This window comes from Capsicum annuum, chromosome 10 (genome assembly GCF_002878395.1).
Source record: "Capsicum annuum cultivar UCD-10X-F1 chromosome 10, UCD10Xv1.1, whole genome shotgun sequence".
NCBI classification, from domain to species: domain Eukaryota; kingdom Viridiplantae; phylum Streptophyta; class Magnoliopsida; order Solanales; family Solanaceae; genus Capsicum; species Capsicum annuum.
Window position 1 is genome coordinate 202,646,515 of NC_061120.1, and position 20,307 is coordinate 202,666,821.

Consider the following 20,307-nt stretch of genomic DNA (forward strand, 5'->3'; position numbering starts at 1 on the left):
ATCTTTAAAGTATACAAGTGTATATGTTTTATAAATTAGTATGTAACTATATATATATATATATACATATTGTTGTATAGATATATATATATGTATATTGTAGTATATATTTTATTTAAAGTAGTACATATATATTGAATGGTGCATATATATGTGTATATATCTTCTAAAGTAGTATATATTTAACGTATACATGTGTATATGTTTTATAAATTAGTATATATATATATATATATATATATATATATATATATATTTTACTATATATATATATATTATACTATTATAGCATATGTTTTATTTAAAGTAGTACGTATAGTCATATATAATTATATATTGAATGGTACGTATATATGTGTAATTGTTTATATATTTTTTAAAAAATATATATTGTATATTGGAGTGTATATAGTGTATATTGAATTATTTATTTATTTTTTAAATGGGTTTGACCGGTTTTTAACCGGGTTTTGGTGGGTTTGACCGGATTGGGTTAAGTGGGCTGGGTTAGGGTGGATTTTAATTTTTTTATTGTTTGGCCCGGTCCGGCCCGACCCGGCTAACGTCAAAACCGGACCTTAACCGACCCTCAATCCGATTAAAATGAAAGGGCCGGTTCCGAGTTGGTCCGGCCCGGCCCGTTTGACACCTATAATTTCAGATATAAACAAAAGCAACTCAATTTTTCTGTATCAACACGAGATGCTTCATGCATTGGATTCTCTCTTTTTTGTTTTTCTAATGGTTGGAGTTTTCTTTGTAATTAAACTATTGCTCGAGTAGAAACGTAGCTGAGGGAGACTTTTGTTTTATTTGCTTGTTTATACCCGTTTGGGTTTAAGTTTAATCTTTTGTTGATGATACTTTTGTTTCTTTTTTGGAATTTCGCAAAATTCATAAATGCATGTGACATGCCACCATGAAGATTCCAGCCTCCAATTGCTTTACTAGACTTAGAAGAACATGTTATACTTGTAAAGTTTGATAATAGAATAATTAAACAAGACATTTAGCATACATCAATAAATTTAATCCAGCAAATCATGTGTACCTAAACAGTGATATTGACATCTCAATTAGGACAAACATGAAATAACAGGGTATTTTAAAATTTATAAGAGGACATGGTGCTCCAAAATGCAGTTAAAGCATCTTCCGAATGCTTAATACATGTGACCCACAGTTCCCCTCTTTCTTCTTCTAAGGTGGAGAATTTAGTCCATAGACTAAGCATACCTTGTCTAAATATGTTCTCGTTACCCAATTATTGAAGTGTTTTTCACAAAAAAAACTCGGAGAGTCCCATTCATTTCCGTCTTGATATATTCCATATAGTTTGTGCGGACAATGCCAACAACATGATTTAAGATCTATCAGGCCCATCAAGATGGTACCAATTGAGATGTTCTGGCACCTCTAAAAGTGCAATATCGGCATCTCTTCCTGGGATAAACTAAGAAGTGTCTCCAGCTGGTATTATACTCTACCCGTCTTTGGGGAACTGGAAGGGAATAAATATTCGTCAATAATCACACCCATCTCAACATTTTCGACTGTCATATTATAAATTTATTTAGCTGTTAATCAGGGACTACCTTCCCGGGGTAAAATGGAATCATGAAGTCAACCTTGAAACCAATTCACTCCTCGAGCCAATTGCATATATATAGCTCTTGATCATGAGGAGATCTAAACGAAAGTTGGTTTGGAAAATTTAGCTCTTCGTCAGATTTACATAGCTGTGGAACCAGCAACATAACATTCTGATTTCTAATTTGGTTAAGTAAGCTGCTCAGAATACAAGATTTATAGCAGTTCTTGTCGTCAAAGGAAGGCTAGCAGTAGTGACTACATGCCTTATATCACTGATTAGTTATGCTTGGTAGAATCTCCCCAAAATCCACCTTCATGACAATGACCAGTAGTCTGAACGATACTGACAATTCATAAATCTAGTTCATCACACATAATTTCACCTTCAATCATGAAGAACCTCCTCTGGGTAAGCTCTCTTTCCTACTTGATGCAAAGGTAAGCTAACCATCCTAGTTAATGTGCAAGGGTAGGCTATCTTTCCTACTAGATGGCCAAAAAGACTAAGTGATATATTGAGAGTAAAGTGAAAGCACTGATTAAATATCACCATAGTTGCTTATGCTAGTGAAGAATATCTTACCTTCAACAATTTAATAGACTAAGCATCAAGAAGAACAAAAAAACAAAGGACACTAACATAAATTTAATGGACAGGTCAAGTATTGCAAACAAAACAAATGTTTAGCATTCCATAAAAGGGTAGTGCAAACAAAACATGAACAACTAAGACAAATAATAATCAACTAGTTAATTTGTGAATCACAAATGAACTATTACCATTTCTTATTCTAATTTGAACCAGAAAATGGCCATTACTGTCTAACTAATATGCCAACAATTCTGGCACATCATGTGGTGGCACTCCCTGCATAGATGAAGAATATGAGAGGATGGATAAGGATAAGAAAATATCTCTAGTCTAATTACTGCTTTTTTTTTTTTTCTTTTTTGGTATATGGGGGAAAAACAAGATTATCCCCAAGGGATAGGAGAGAATATAAAGGGGAGTGAAGAGAAAAATAAAATGCTCATCATTATACTAGCATGGAACAACACTTTATGTTACAGTACGTGCCCTACTGATTACTTATTTAGCCTAACAGTTGCCTATCAATGAATCAGGTTGACTAACTTATTCCTATGTAGCTAAAACAATAAGTAATTGCAGAGTGATGTTTACGTGGAAAACACTCGGCTCAAAGAGGCGTAAAAAACTACGACATGTAGATTTAACCCCAACTCCACTAAAACAATTGAGCCTTAACAATCAACAAATTACAAGACTTGTAATCTAGAAATTAAACTCTAACTCCTATTACAACAAAAACTCAAACCTTCCCAAGGTGAGTGTCCCCAAGTATTCGAGTTCCCCAACTTGAAGACAAAGCTCCTAACTCAGTTTATACTTCACTGAGACTAGAAAACACTACAACTCAAGAACCACCCTAATACATAAAGTATAAGACTCCTTAACTCTAAGTAATAGGAACATGTTCAACTTCGATTGCTTCAAGTTTGGAACTTCACAAATAATTTGTCGATGTGTTGATATCTTTGTAAGTACATGAGTGACTAAATGAGTTACTCCCTCAATATATAACAACTCTCCAAAGAGTGCTTCAAATTCATCATTCTTCTACTTTATTATGGACTCTTCAATGCAACCCAGTTTGTTGTCTATTCAGAGTTCTTTTTCAATTCAAACTTCAAAGTCCTCCTTCAAGTAAAACTCCTTGCATAGGTAAAAATCTTTCTTCAACTTATCAATAAAGTGTTGTATTCAACTACAACTTCTTTATCACACATAATCCATCAAGAGAGCTTATCCATTCCCGCCTTCAACAAAAGTTGTCCGTTTTCCTTAGTGAGGTCTATCCTTTGTCTTCATGTAATTGGACCAGCTTGAGTGACATGTTTCATTTATAAGTCAATTATCAAAACTTTGTTGATCTAACAAATTCCTCCTTTTTGATGATGACAAACTTACTTCCTTGATGCAACCATTATATTCCCTGAAACACTTAGTCAAGAAAGGCACTAAAAATGAATATGAATTAGTCATTAGGTTATAAATGTTGTACAACTCATCTTCCCCCTTTGAAATCATCGAAAAGCTGATTCAAGATAAGCCAAAGACCAAAAAAAAGTTTAATAATCCAAGGCTCCTAAGGCTATCAATCAAAATTTGAAAGAAAAGACACATGATGTATGTAAATTACACAAAGACGGAATAGTAAGAACAAAAATAGCCATTTCATTAAAATTCCATCATATAATATTATGTAATTATTGAAAATTAACAGGAAGAAATAGCTATAACATTTAGAACATAGATCCTTTAGCTCTTGGGGTTGGAAGAGGTAAAAGGGGCAGATGGAAGTAATTGGGTCAACCTTCAAACAATTTCCATATTTTTAACTCGCTCGCTCGGAAGTTCAGCTTGAAGAGAATGAATTTGAGCCTGAAGCAAAGCTTTCTCAGCATCATGTTCAGCCGGGGCTGCAATTATTATAGCATTCTTCTCAGCAAGAGCATTTATTGCACAGTGAAGAGAAGTATCAACACACCTCATAAAAATAGGTAGGGCTATATGTTCCACAGTGCCAATGACATTCTTTGTGTTCTACAATGACCACACTTGTATAGGCACTGAGTAATCCTCAAACACTAGTGTCAACCAGAACTCATAAGGTAGAACATGTCCTTTTCCATCTTTAAAGAGGACCCTCTGCATGTTCTTAATCATGAGTCTGGGAAAGTCAATTCTGACTTTTGTATCCAAAAGTTCCATGATATTCAAATCAAGAAAGTTTGCCTTAGTGCACCTTTCTTTTCTAGGAACAATCATCTTGTACACAACATCGAAATAGAGCTAATGGAGAGGGGACATCTCACGCTTAAGCACTCATCGATGATGAAGGAGATTAAGATTTCCAGAGAATTTTCTAGAAATATCTAGAGCGGAGGCAAGATTATCCAAAGGGGGCCATTCAAACTTCTCATAATGACCCCCCAAGGAAATATCTAAGATCCTTGCTAGATCATCCACAACCAAATTTATTGCTACCCCTCTCACAGATGAAGAAAATAATTCACCACTTTCAATCCTATTAGTGTAATATTCATACACTTTAGATTTACCAAATTTTCTATGAGACTCACCTTGAAGAAACAAGTTAGTCCACCCCTAGGCAACTAATTTTGTCAACAATACTGCTATGGCAGGACCTCCATAACCAGTTACTACCCTAACCCGAGTAAGTTTCCTTTTTTAAAAGTGCAAAATGTGATCCATCTTTGAATCAAGAGGATTAGGTTTCTCCTTAATGTCAAAGTCCTCATCAGACTCAAGAAAGGCAGTAAGAGTGGAGTCAGACTCAGAGTGTCTGAAGAAACGGGTGTAGGAACTTTTTTCCTAGTATTAGAAGAAGGTTTATTCTTGGAGGATTTTAAGGGGGGAGAGGAAGTTGACTCTCTTTTTGTCTTGGGAGTAGAGGTAAGAGGTCTAAAAGCAGAGGGTGTAGGAATATAGTGTTTTGTTCTTCCCTTTCTCATTGAACGAAGTAATACATCTTGGGAAGTGGAAGGAGATGGAGGAACATATAGAATAGATCGTGTCTTTTAATTGGCTCGAAGTGCCACAGCCATAGAAACCTCCTCTTGGCATTTTTATTGCGAGTGTAAAGAGTTCAAGGTAAAACAGAAAATGAAAGTAGTTCATTAGGAAGTTCAAGCCCATTGACAACAATAAGAGTGTAAGATTGTTGATGTTTAGATTGAGATCTGGCTTTTCAAGGGATCAGATTTATACTGGGAATATCATCAGTGTCAATGATCTGAAGAGGGCCAACATCAGTAACCTCAGAACTTAAGGTGGGAGAAATAGGTGAACTAGCGGAAAACCTTGAGAATGGGTTTTGGAAATTTGTCCAAGCAGCAAAATTGGAGAATTTTGAGGAGATGCTTAGAGGAATGTGAAAAAAGTGTTGGCAGTAGCATGAACCACCAATTGAGTGGATGGTCATTTATCGGATGGGTAAGATTTGGACATATCAGAAGATGTTGAGGAAGATGCTATTGAAGCAAGATAAAGGACCACACTATTTGTAGAGATAAAAAAAGAGATATAAGATGTGGATAATAAGATTTGGTAAGCAATTTTGGTTTAAATGGTGAAAGGAATTGGAAGATGAAACATAAAGGTGTAGGAGTAATGGTAATAGGTGTAGAGTTCTGATATGAAAAGACTTGGCAGGCAATGATGGGAAAGATGAATGTGGTAGCAGTCTCTTTTTGAAAATAGGAACTCTTGGAATTTTAACGGTTACAAATTTAATTAATTATGGGACCACGTTAACTTAGATATTTCATCATGCTAATTTAAAAATAATTAAGATAATATTATACCTGGAAGGTTTTAAATCTTAGCCAACATATTCATAGGATCCAGTATCTCTTCACAATTCCATACACAATTTGCCAGATCAGTCAAAATCTTGGAATTAGAATACACAACTCAATGTGCAAGACTAAATTATTCAATAATTTTAGCTTAGGACAAGCCAAGAACAGATAGTTCTAGTCAATCATTGAAGGGAGTTCATGCAATCTTAATCATCCCTAATTCTAATCTATTCTTTTCACAGTGCTCTCTACTAAGTGCCTCAGCAATTTGCTCTTACATAGAACAGAACATGATAGATACAAGACCTTCCTCAATATTGTCTCTAGGAGAATAATGTCTAATAGCAATATGTTTTACTTCTTAGATGTAGTACAGAAGAATCTTCAAATTTGATGGCACTTGTATTATCACAAAGGACATGAACACAGTCTACATTCATACCAAAATCCATTTGCTTGATCCAACAGCAACATACCCAGCCTCAGTACTAGATAGAGCTACTGAGTTTTGTTTCTTAGTGGATCAGGTTGTTAGACATGATCCAATAAGGTGTATGATTCCTTCAGTGCTTTTTCTGTCCACAGAATAACCTGCATAAACAGTATCAGGGTAACCTACCAAGTTGAAGTTTTACTCTCTTCATGATACAAGAATAACTATGGAAGGCTAAAAAAATACACCAAAATAGTCCACAAATAGAGAGCAACCCGAGGACCCCTTTGAGAGTTAGATTCGGCCAACAACAACCAAAAAAACCAAGATAACAAGGTGTGAACACCTATTTCATCCAAAAATAAGCTAAGTTTAACAACACAAGATAAAGAGCAACAATTTGATAATAATAAAATGAACACGACTTCACTAGAAAACACGAACACAAATGGGTACAAGTTATAAACACTAACAAGATTATAATAAAAGTAAAGGGATAGATAGATAGACCAATGGTTGGTATAATCTTAAGAACCCAGGATCTTATTCCACTCTTAGACCCTTAACACCATACATAACAAAAACCTATCTCTTACGCAACACAAGATTAGGTTCCACCTCTCAAGCATCGATGTTTCCAAGAAAAATGCAAACACAAGTGATTCCCACTTGTACAAGCCCTTGTTTCGGCCAAGCCTCTTTAGAGAGAGAACTTGTATTTATTTGTGACTTACAACATTATCAAAAACTAAGTCTAAAAGACCTACAGTGTTTCTTATATAGCTATTACAAAATATAAGTTAAAATAACCAAAATACCCTTCAAAGAGTGGGCGCCTATCAAGTGTAAGTTATGGACTGATTTTGTTGCATTTTGTGCCTCTTTTACACTTCAATTGCACATACCAAGGCTCGGGTCTAATACACACTTTCATAAGTCCATATCTGTGATTATTCTCGTATCACTTCATGAATCTTTTCACTTTATTTGCAGATTGATTTGGTGTTATTGATGAATTAGTTTCTTGACTCGTTTACCCTATCACAATGACTTCAGTTTGACCAATAGTTGGACTAGGTGGAACAACCTATTTCTATGTATGTCCATCAGTTTTCCTGTCATCCTTTTTCCTTCCCTGCTTCTTACATTAGTCCACAAAGATTCATACGAACCAGATTCAAGTACTTATCTGATTATTTTGTTTTTGAGGGGCATACCTCTTACTTCCCCCTTACACTCACAGTACAAGACAAAAAGAACTTTTGTTTTGGTTTTTACAATCCTTGTTCTCACTTTCTGGCCATAAAATCATCACCTCTTTAAATAAGGTAAGTGAAAGGACTTTAGTTTCTTCCATTCTTATGCTTGAGCAAGCTCTAACCATGTACTAATTTTGCTTACCTCCTTTCACTCTTACTTGCAAAACAAATTAGAGATTAACTTTAAGAACCTAGACAAACTTGGGTCCTTTCTTATGAGAAAAATGATGAATCAGGTTTCTTTTAGCCCAATGAGGCAACAAGTTATGTGACCTGTTTCTCTGACTTTTTTTTTTATTTCTTTTGTTTTTCTAAGACCTTATGAAATCTGATTTCTTTGGCAGACTAGTACTTCTGGATCTGCTTTTATCAACAATTTGACATTCAGTAGTGGGGTGTCCAAGATTGCCACAAATATAGCATAAATCATTGGTGATAGTATGACTCTTGTAAAATCCTAATCTAGCCTTTTCACTGTGAGTCCTTTCACCCAATTGATAAACAATTCTTAAAGAGTTTGTCCATTTATTTGCCCTTTCAAGATCAAGTTTCAGCCTAGAGTTTTCTAGTTTTAACCTATCTACCTTTTCCTTTTCATTGTTACATTCTTATTTGACTTTGGTTATCTCAAGCTCCAATTTATTCTGCTCATCACTTTTCACATTTATACCTTTTTCAGAAAGAGTTAGTTTTAAAATCTCAGATTGAAGGTTCAAATTTGAAGAATCAAGTGGACTAACTTGTTCCTTGAGAGAACTATTTTCCTTTTCAACAACGTTTTTGCAAGTTTCCAGATCAATAAGGTCAAACTTAAGACTTGCAAGACTATTGAATAGTTCATCCCTATCAGAAGTTAATTCTTGGAAGTCATCTATTAAGGCATTCATTGGAGAAATAATCTTTTCTTTGGAAAACAAATGTAAATTCTTTTTAAGTTTAGGAACACTTACCTCAGTTGTGTTATATTCATCTTCCATGCCAAAATCTCCAATTGCCATAATAGTAGTTTCATCTACTTCTTTCTCATCTGATTCTTCAGAGTTAGATCCCCAAGCAGCCACCATAGCAAATTATTCCTTCTCTTTTTTCTTTGCCTTTTCTTTCAATTTTTTCCCAACTCTTTCTTTTCTCCATTCAATTTCCCAAACGGGATAATCTCTGACTTGATGATCAGTTTTATCACACTTATAACACCTAGTGGGATTGTGCACGACCCAATTTTTGAGTCACGATGGCACCTACCATAATCTGCCAGTAGGTAAGCCGACATCATAACCTAGAGTTAACACAATAGGTTACCTTAGTGGAATCATCCAACATGGACCCTATATAGGAATACAATATAATAATAATATTACACAAAAACAACAACTACATTCGAATACCAATCTCATGACCTGATAGTATAAGTACAAGAGCAACTCTAAATCTGATAACAGAAATTATAGCTCGAAGTCTAATAAACTTAAATAGACTTAAATAATCTCATACATTTGTCTAGAATACAAAAGACAAAATAAGGATAAAGGGGAAAAAGGGCAACTCGAACTCCAAGAGCTCACCCTTTCTCCTGATGATCAACACGACATGATCTCAACTCAACGACTGGAAGTAGAACTCGAGTCTGCACCAAAAAGGTACAGAAGTGTAGTATGAGTACCAAAACACGGATACTCAGTAGGCATCATCGGCAGACTAAGCTAAATTATAATATAAGGACGATATAAAGTAAGACAATAACTTAAAGTCAAGGTATAGGATCGAACCCGAATCTTCTTTGATATCACTGTATAAAATAACTAATTTAATGTATCATATCAATATATACCATAATCATATTACAAACGAGTAATCATTTCGGAAGCGTAAAGCCACATATATACAATAACAACCATGTATTTACCATAATCAACACCAACCATCATTAGAATATAAATTAGAAGAACTTACCACGACGTCCCATACTGCCAAAAAGTACACATAAAAGAACATAACAAAGAACTTATCACGGCTTCCCATACCACTGGAGTGTACACCAAAAAATCAATCCATCAATATATCAAGACACAACTACACAATCAACTCACCAAAGTCGCGGGTTACACATTTTGGCCATGGCCTCTTATTGAGGTATACAATCATTATCAATACCATAATTTAGTACAGTGAAACCGATATCACCATAGCATAGCTATATAGTTACTCATTATGTATTTCATTGATGAACTCCAAGTCTAGTCTATATTAGCTAATATCCATATCCATGAAGCACTATTTTATAAGTCTTATACATTACTAGTCATCAAATAAGGAAAAGCTACAAGTTACCAACACTATTATTTATTCACCTATCTCAAGGCCATTTTCTAGTTAGCATCCTCATTATATAAGTCATTAATTAAGCCACCACGACATAACATGCTAGATGTCAACTTAACTATTCATCATACAATACTAAGACCAACATCATTTGGCATGTTACAACCTTAAGGACTAGTTTCCATATTTTAACCAAGTAAGGTCCACCAACTTGTTTACTAGGCTTCTAGCCCACAAGTCATAGTCATTTATTAGAGACAACTAGTTATTACATAAGCAACTTTATTAGGTAAAATTTCATAACATGACCATTTATCCTAGTTAAGTAGATTAACTAGGTGAGCCCTTGGTTCTACACAATATTACACATATCAATTAGCCTTAACCAAATACTCAGCATAATCCACTTCTAGTTACTAATTAGAAATTATACGGGTCATACCTCTTATCTAGTGATTAGTGACGAAGAATGATTAATAATCAACCAAGGAAGGCATCACGTCCCAAGTACACAAAAGGGTTTACCCACAAACGGCATAACCCCATATATATCCATATATTCATATATACTCACCACACACGGTATCATCATAACATCATTACCTCTTCTGGATTAATCGGGCATCATCACAATATCAACGTATCCTCTGAATTCATCGGGCATCATCATAACATTATTATATCCTCCGAATTCACCGGATATATCATAACACCGTTACCTCTTTTGGGTTAACCGAGCATCATTATAACATCAACATATCCTCTGAATTCACTGGGCATCATCATAACATCATTACCTTTTTCAGATTAACCGGGTATCATCATAATATCAACATATCCTCAGGATTCATTGAACATCGTCATATCATCATTATATACTCCGGATTCATTGGGTATTATCATAACATCATTAACTCTTCCTGATTAACCGGGCATCATCATAACATCAATATATCCTTTGGTTTCATCAGGCATCATCATAATATCATTATATCCTTTAAATTCACCAGGTGTCATCATAATATCATTACCCTTTCTGAATTAATCGGGAATCATCATAATATCAACATATCCTCCGGATTCACTGGGTATTATCATATTATTAGCATATCTCCCAAGACAACCAACATTCACGTACATATGTAGTCAAATTAATAAACATGTACAAGCCAAAATAATATAGTATAATTGATGTAAGGTAACAGATATCATCATATTTTACAATTAGTCATCACAATATAATATAAGTATATGCATGAACATGAATATCTAAATGATATACGCAATCACCACTTTTCTAAGGTTATCATGTTTATTAGCAAGTCAAGTGCATGCTTGCTAGTCGTCTCTTTTATTACCACATTTCACAATACTAACCCAAAAAGGGAAATCGTTCACATAGGCATTAGTTTAATTATTAGACTTGGTTCATAGCAAGAGTAGTAACATAATTAGAGGTTCACTTAGTAAACTAATCGATAAGTCAAGCGATAGAATAACCATAAGTTAAATTTACAAGACTTTCAAGGCTATCCATATCATGACAACAAGATAATCAATCAAGTATACATATTATCCAACCATCAACCACATACATAAACTGACAACTGTGTTTTACCATTTTAATCTCAATAACGTGATTTAGACATTCGTCAAATATCTTGGTCACTAGGGAATTTCATCATCCAAGCTTAAGGTGGGTCAAGTCCCACACCTAAATCTCAATAATGCCAAAGTTCACTTCTACAAGGCTAAATTCTTCCTGGAATTAGTCTAGGTCATCTAAATCATACCATAAGGGCTTATTAATCATTACTAGGCCTAAAAGGGAAAATCCTCTTCAAGTATTATTTCTAAGACATCCCAACACTAAGGCCATTCTATAACTAGTCATATCTAAGTCAATATACTCTTAAGGTTAGCCGAAAACATCATTCTCAACTATTAAAGCAACAAGAGTAGATCATACTATTCATGAGACTACAAGTAGAACTACCCAAGGTTCTAGGCTAAAGGTCAAGCATCACATTTTACAAGTTTAATAGCCTACAAGAATCAACTAATCCCAAGTATCACCAATCATCCAGTTATCATCTAAGACCCCAACCAATCTCACAAAATCAATGATTATACTACAATTAAGATCAATCTATCTACAAGTAAGCCTAATCTACCTTGAGTCCAATTGCTCATAAACCAACAAGCTTTGCCTTCCCTTTTTTTGAAGCTTCTTCTTCCACAATCCAAGCTATCAATAACATAATCTAAGCATCACTAAAATAAAACAAAACCTAATATGGCACCATTATGCCATGAGTCCAAAATGACGCCAAATACCCAAGTGGGTCCCACCTTCAAAAAATGAGTTTTCGAGACCAACCCATTGTTTAAACATCATTACGGAGCTATAACCCTCAAGAAATTAAGTGAAACGATCATATTTATGGCTACAATTGAGCCTCAAGGACTTAGGGTTTTGGGTCTAGAAATCAAGAAATTAATACCAAATTTGAAGAAATCTTATCTTAGATTTGTAGCAAAAATGGATTACATAAGTTATTCAAACTTCCAATCAACCCACAAGACTCACTTTTAAGCCAAAAAATCTTTGTGGCTACTAGGGTTCTCAAAAAGGAGAAGAATGCCCTATAAATCGGCCAAATGGGCCTTTTATACGAGTTTAAAGGGCCTGCAAGGTCAAAACTTATTTTTGACCTCCCGGACTTATTTGGACTCCGCTTTTTTGCAAAAGAACTAAGTAACCCTACTAAATTCAACATTTCAGACGCAATGGTGAAGTTGGATTTTATATCCGAGGTCATTTAAGCCACTTATGGGTCCCATACCCATATATTTCGATTTTTAAGTTTTCGACTAATGGGTCGAAATGAACTCGGGTTCTGTGGGATCCGAATCAAGGGTTTACCTATTCTAAAATCGATATTACATAATTACTGGTACAGTCAAAATTTGGATCCGAAATTATTTTACTAAAGTTTTTGCTTGGCGGCCATTTGGAATCGATAGGGGTGGGCTTTGGTACTTCGGTTCGGGTTTGGTTTTTTATTATGATTTTTTTGATTTTCGGTTATGAAATTAGGTGTATTGAAAATTGAACTGAATTAGTTCGGTTTGCTTTATGTAAATTTTGGTTCGGTTCTATTCGATTTAATAATTTTGGTTTTTCAATGTTGGGCTGTTTAATGGGCTAAATTATATTTGTAAATTGAATTGGTTTAACTTTCTTACATTAAAGAAAAATCAATATAAACTTGTAATATCTTCTAGGTGACAAAAGAGAATAATCATCTCTAATGCAAAAATCAGATGGAGGAATATATATTAACTTTCAATTGCAAAAATCAATGCAAAAAATAACTTTCGATTTTGATTGATGAATGTATTTGGATTTTGGGGGTTTTAGTTATAGGTAGTAGTGGGTTGTAGCTAAAGCCTAAATAGCTAATGGTCTTAGATATTAAAATATTAAGTAATAAACATATATTATGTATATATAATAATTAAAAAAGTATATTAAAAATTTTGGTTTATTTCGAACACCATACCAAAATAAGGATTCATAAAAAACTAAACCTAAACCTAACCGAAAAACCAAAAAACCAAAATCGAAAAACCAAAATAAATCAGTTCGGTTTAGTATTTTGGTTTTTCGATATTTATGCCCAGCCCTAGCAATCAACGAAGACCTCAAAATGGGAAATTGACTCTAAAAATTAATGAACTACCCGGTAATTAAACAATCATAAATGACTTGGGGCAGCTATAGAGATGCTCAAATAATGGAAATTAGCATAAATATGGAAAATGACCTGAAGGGTCATTACAATAACCACTATTAAAAGGTCTTTCGTCCCCCAAAGTCAAGGAATAGAAAGAATCTTAAAAGCTCGAAGGGATGAGGTACTGGGCCCGCATCCACCAAGCATGACTTCCCAGGTAACCTCTACAAGGAGAGAACATTTGCAAGGGATTTTGCCATAAGTATCCCTTTTCAAACAACACACTCACTTTACTTCCCAAATAACCAAAACTCAACTTCAACCGCTAACTGGCTCCAACTGAACTGAAAAGACTGATGCACACAAATCTGAACCACAACACACAGAGACTATCTTGATACCCACACAAATCAACAAAGGCTCATCCAAGCCAAATCGACCCAAGTCATGAGTCATACCACTGACTCCTAATTCCAAATATAATCTTCTTCTACCAATCCATTCCTGCTATCCAATCCAAACCAGGAGAAAAATCACCTGAGTCCCGCCTGCGTAATCTCATCATCGAGAACTCAAAGAAATGAAGCTGATCTGTTGAAAGTCCATACGAGAAACATAAGAATAAGCTAATAAGATGTTATTTGGGCATACAAATGGAGATCATCAAGGAATGCAATCTATGCTAATGCTACAACCAGTCCAGAAGAAAATCAAACTGAAATCCCGAAGTCCAAGGTATAACTACTCATCACTGAATATTTTTCTTTAGGATGTCCCATAAATTGAGAATAAAGTCATACTGAATCCATCTCAAGTATATTACTCCCATTGAGTAAATCTTCTAAAATTCCCAAAGAAAATGGAAAACTCTAAGTCAAGACAGAATTAGCCAATGCGGGGCCCATGGGTTGTTATTCGAACACTTATCAACTATAATCCAACCGACGTATAGAAGACTGAATAGTCAAATACAGAGTAGGCTCAATCCGCCTATAAATGAAATTGGAACAAAGGTAAGTCTAAAACAAAAGTTGCACGCAAGCTCTATAATACCAAGATGAAATCTCAATACCAAGGCTGAATAGCTCGATCTCAAATATCTCAACCAAAACTAAAAATGGGTAGGAATTAATGCCCAAATCTATCATAATTCAAAATCGCCATTCCAAGGAGTCAAATTCAAAACTGAGCCAATAAGGCTATATCAATGTCAACTATCTCCAATCGACTCTAGTATTCAAATCTGACATATCCAAGATAAATTATACCAAGCCACAACCGGGACATATCTGAAGAGCAAAATCACCATAGGGATAACCACTATTCAAAAACACAAGCAACCAACTCTGTATAAGCTGGAGGCTATGAAATATAGTCGCAAAATATAAATCATGCAAAAGGATAAATCATTGGTTAAAAATGCATATAACCCACTCCATATCTGCTAGAGAGCATGAACTATCCAAACCTACTAAAAAACTTACTGTTTTGCAGAAAATTTTGATTTTTGAGAGTCGCCACTTAATTTTGAAAGAAATTAAGAAACCTTTATTAGATACTTCAAACGATCCAAAACAGATAAATCATTTAAATTTGATCGATTTTTTAGGAAAGACTTGTGTCAAATAGATTTAGGCGATTTAGTAGGGATTTTAACTAATTCTAAACAAAACTAATAAGCAAATAAACACATAAAAGGGGAAAGAAAGGAGAAAGTAAAAGATTTAGGCCCTTGAGCCCAAATCAACGAGACTTGTCCTAGTTTAATTAGGATTTTGGGCCACTTGCACCTGTCCTAATCTAAATATTGGGCCTTCGGCCCACAACCTATCCTAAGCTAGTTTTTGGATCTTTGAGGCCAAAAATCCGCCTCACCTGTATTAAATACAACTTTGTCTTCGAGGCCCAAATGAATGAATAAATAAATGACTAAATGAATAAATAAAAAAGAAGACAATAATAAAAATCGAGACTTTTCAGGTCTCTTAGTGACCCCATCAATGGGCTTTGACCCATTTTCCTTCTTCGTCTATCTTCTAGCACCCGCATGCCATGTAGTAGACCTTGGATTTAAACTTCGAACTTGACTTAAAGAGATGAGCCTCATTGTCCCATTACAAAATGCAATAGGAGAGGAGTTCATTTGGACTCGAGACATTTTTTACATACAAAGAAAAGATAAATAAATTAATTTACGTTCAAGGCATAAAAGTGACATGTTTCAAAGCAAAAGAAACTATCAAGAACCAATTTTTGACTAACAGTAATAAGCACTCTTGCACAAGAATGAGAGTCAACAAATAAAATGCAAAGCAAAGACACCCATTTATATGCCTCATGACTTATGTTCATATTAAGAATGAATAAAGGTAAAAGGAAAAAGGTCATATTCAATGAATTAATGTGAAAAACAAACAATGTAAGCTTGCAAAAGTAAAGGGATGAGGCAACAAGAAAAATACTCATGACTTCTAAAATTGAACAGACATAGACACTAATCCATATAACAAAAGAAAATAAAGGTTAACTTTTCAAGAAAGAGAATCTTTAAATTTAAATCAAGGCGACATTAATGAAAATTCATACATCTAAATTAAAACCAAAATTTATGAAAAAACGTATAACGACATATGGTTTATATTTCTAAGACATCATTGATTCTCTTTTGATATTATAAATAAAAGAGATATGGATCAAATCTTTACACACACAAAGAGCACATATAACAATCCGGGTAAGAAAATAAGAATAAAAGTTTAGCATCTCTAAAAGTGAAATATCGTTCAACAATCATGTAATACACGAGTAAAAAATATCCAAATAATTCTATTTAGCCACAAAAGTCCGAACTTTCTGATCATTTTGACAAGACAATATGCAAATAAAAGAGAAATAAATATTTTGGATGGAAAATAAGCTAGCACTTCATCTCTTATATGAGGATTTTGAAATCCATTAAAATAATTAGCAAACAAATGACAAATTCTTGACTTAACTAATTACTATTTTTATTAAGGCGAAACAAACAATAATAACTATTTTTCCAACATAAAAGAAACAACTTTACATGTTAAAAACAAACATATCGACCAAGAATGAATTTAAACAAGGCATGAGTTTATCTTTTGAGCAAAGATCAAAACTTTATACATAACAATCAAATAATAAAATCAAAAGACAAAACAATCAATATTAACTATTCTTTTCAACATAAAAAAATAACTTTACATGCTAAAAACAAACATATCTACCAACAATAAGTTTAAACAAGACATTAGTATGTTTTTCAAGCAAAGGTCTAAACTTTATCCAAATTAATCAAAGAATAAGGTCAAAAGGCAAAACAATCAATATTAACTATTCTATTCAACATAAAGCTAAGAAAATAACTTTACATGCTAAAAACAAACATATCCACCAACAATGAGTTTAAACAAGACATGAATATGTTTTTCAAGCAAAGATCTAAACTTTATCCAAAATAATCAAAGAATAAGGTGAAAAGACGAACAATCAATATTAACTATTCTTTTCAACATAAAGAAAATAACTTTACTTGCTAAAAACAAACATATCCACCAACAATGAGTTTAAACAAAACATAAGTACATCTTTTAAGCAAAGATTGAAACTTTATCTATAATAATCAAAGAATAAAGTCAAAAAAGGCACGTACAACTATTTCTAGCTCATTTTTATATCATGAACATGAAAATAATTAAAATACCAATACCACAATTTCCTATGGCTTTCAAGGCCATCTACAGCAAATAGTCCTAGAAAATAAAATTATAACTACGAACTACGAAGAAGAAAAAGATGAATAATAAAATGATAATAAAATTAAAAAAAAGGAAAGGTGTGTTTACCTTTTTGGAGACACCAAAACGAGACTACAAGCTTTGTCGGAATCAACCACCATCGGAAAATGTCGCCGGCAAGTCAAAAATTTTGATTACCCAACCAACTCTATGAAACAAAAATTTTTACTAAATAAAAATATCTATTTTGGTCAAAGGGATTTTTTCACCTTTTTAGCCTTTTTTTTCACTTTTCCACTCTTTTCCTACCAAAGTAGTGGTAGTATTTATTGGAGAGAATGGAGTTTTATTTCCTCTCTTCCACCAATATGGGAGAAAAGTATTTATAAGAAAGGATGATGATTTACAATTTTTGAATTTCAAAATTGGGAAAGGACAAAGTTGGAGGGAAATAGTACAATGTAGTACAATTTGAAATTATTTTTTTGTGGGAATTAGGTTGAGGTTATGATAGTTTTTTGGGAATTTTGGTGTTATTTAAAATATAACCCCAATTGGGATTTAAAACTTAGCAATATTTATTCAATTTTGACCAAATTAAAAATTAATTGACGGATTGCACTACAATTATGGACAATTTGATTTCAATTATGGCCAAATCTAATAGATTGACTAAATTAAATTAAAATTTGATACGAATTAATATTTATTTTAATCCCAAGCTTCTTGATTTAATAAAATCAAATACATATTTATCCAAATAAATTATTTTGATGATAAATTATATTAAAATTAAGATTTTAATCATTATATTTATTTTCAAAATAATCCTTGATTAAAATTCAATATTCCATAGAATAAGTATTTAAGTAATCAAATTATATAATATCATATAATTGAATGCGATAATATATAATCGCTACTTAAAATGAAAAAATTATGTACAAAAATATTTTGAAAATTTTTTATTCGGATGAAATAAATATTTCAATTTTATTAAAAATAAAAAAAAAACTCAGGATTAAATTTAGTCGTGGAGGGCAAAAATTAGGTGTGAACAACTGCCCTCTCCCTTTGGGTAGGGTGGATGCAAGTAACCCTGGGCAAAGGGAGGTTGAAGTTCCTAATTTTTGTCCGACCATAAATTCAAATTTGAAAGAGGTTAGCTTTCGCACAAGTTTCATAGAGTTATGGCCGGACCTTGGTATCAGGTTTCCTACATATCTCAGGTTACATAAGAATTCAGGCCACTTGTAGTTCATAAAGCTTGATTTAAAGCACGATTTTCAAAAAATTCACCTGCTATCTTGCATTTGGAGTTTTTTATGAAACAAAAAGCTAGAGAATAAAGGGATTTGAGGGGAGGTTGGAATGCAATCGAGTTTTCAACAAAGAGCCTAGCCTACATATCTCCAAAACTCAGAGAATAAGAATGATTATAGTTCGACTTAATCGGAATAAAAGATAGCCTTTTATTTTAGATGATCTTTGGCCTGGGATGAGTGACAAGTTGTTCGAGTTATGAAAAAGAGGCTTGTAACCTCTTAACCATGAATGTGGAGCTCTTCACATCCACAGGTTAGAATTTACCTAGACATAATTTTCAAAACTCTAGGTGTCCTATCACTCGAATTTGAAAGAAAGGGAAGGTTACTCTCGGTATGAGTTTAGAAATGTCCCAAAGGTGAAGCTAAAATTGAAATATCCCAAAATATCCACATGCCTTCTAACAGGGGTGTGGTCTGATTGGTGGTTGCGATCATCCTTTGGCTCACGTCCAAAGAGTTTGACGTTCCTCTCCAGACTACGTCCTGTTTTGCTGCTAAGAAAGAATTCCACGTTACGTCGTGTCCTATATGGATTCGTTCGCACCTGTAGTTTTGATTTGATATTTTCATCCTCTCGGATGTTCTGGACAATGTCTTAAATAAAAATTGTTAGTGCTAAACATAATTCACGAAAGAGGTATATAGTGTTTACCTTATCTCCACGTGAGTTGTCCCTGAAAAGTGAAGTCATACTTTCATGTCCATGTTTGGGAAAAAATAACTTGCATTAACAAATACAACAACTTTTTTGGTTGTTGTATAATTAGCTCCTTTGTCGATTGAATATGTTTTCAAAGTGGGGAGGCCCTTTTGGTTACCGATGACACTTTATGCAGAACGGTCCCTACGACCGTGTAATCTTATGTTGATGAGGCAACCCTTTTGAGTCACCTATAATACTTATGGAATGATAACCTTTCTGGTTATTGACAATAGTTCTTTGCATATGATCTCAGGTAAGTCTTGCACATCTTTTATATCGATACGACTTATAGATTTCCCTCAAATTATCAATCTTTTGGATAATCTTGTGCATTATTTGATGTTGGATACGAGGCAACTTACAAATATCTTTTGAATTTATAGCCTTTAGGTAATTCCGCACATTATTCGACCTTGGATAAGAGATGACTTACAGATTTCCGTCCAATCGCTAGTTCTCAGGTATTTCTGTACATCATCCAACCTTTGATATAATATGGCTTATAGATATCTCTCAAATTGGTAGTCTTTGGGTAATTCTACACATAATCGATCTTGGATATGACACGACTTATAGAGAACCCTTGGATTTATCAATTTGATAATCTCGCATATTCTCCGGTAAAAATTTAGTTACGACTTATGGATAACCTTCGGACTATCAATTTTTGGGTAACCTTGCACACTATTTAGTTAGGATGTTGTTTCAGCTTACAGATGACCTATGGGCTATCAACTCATAGGTAATTTTTCACACTATCTTAT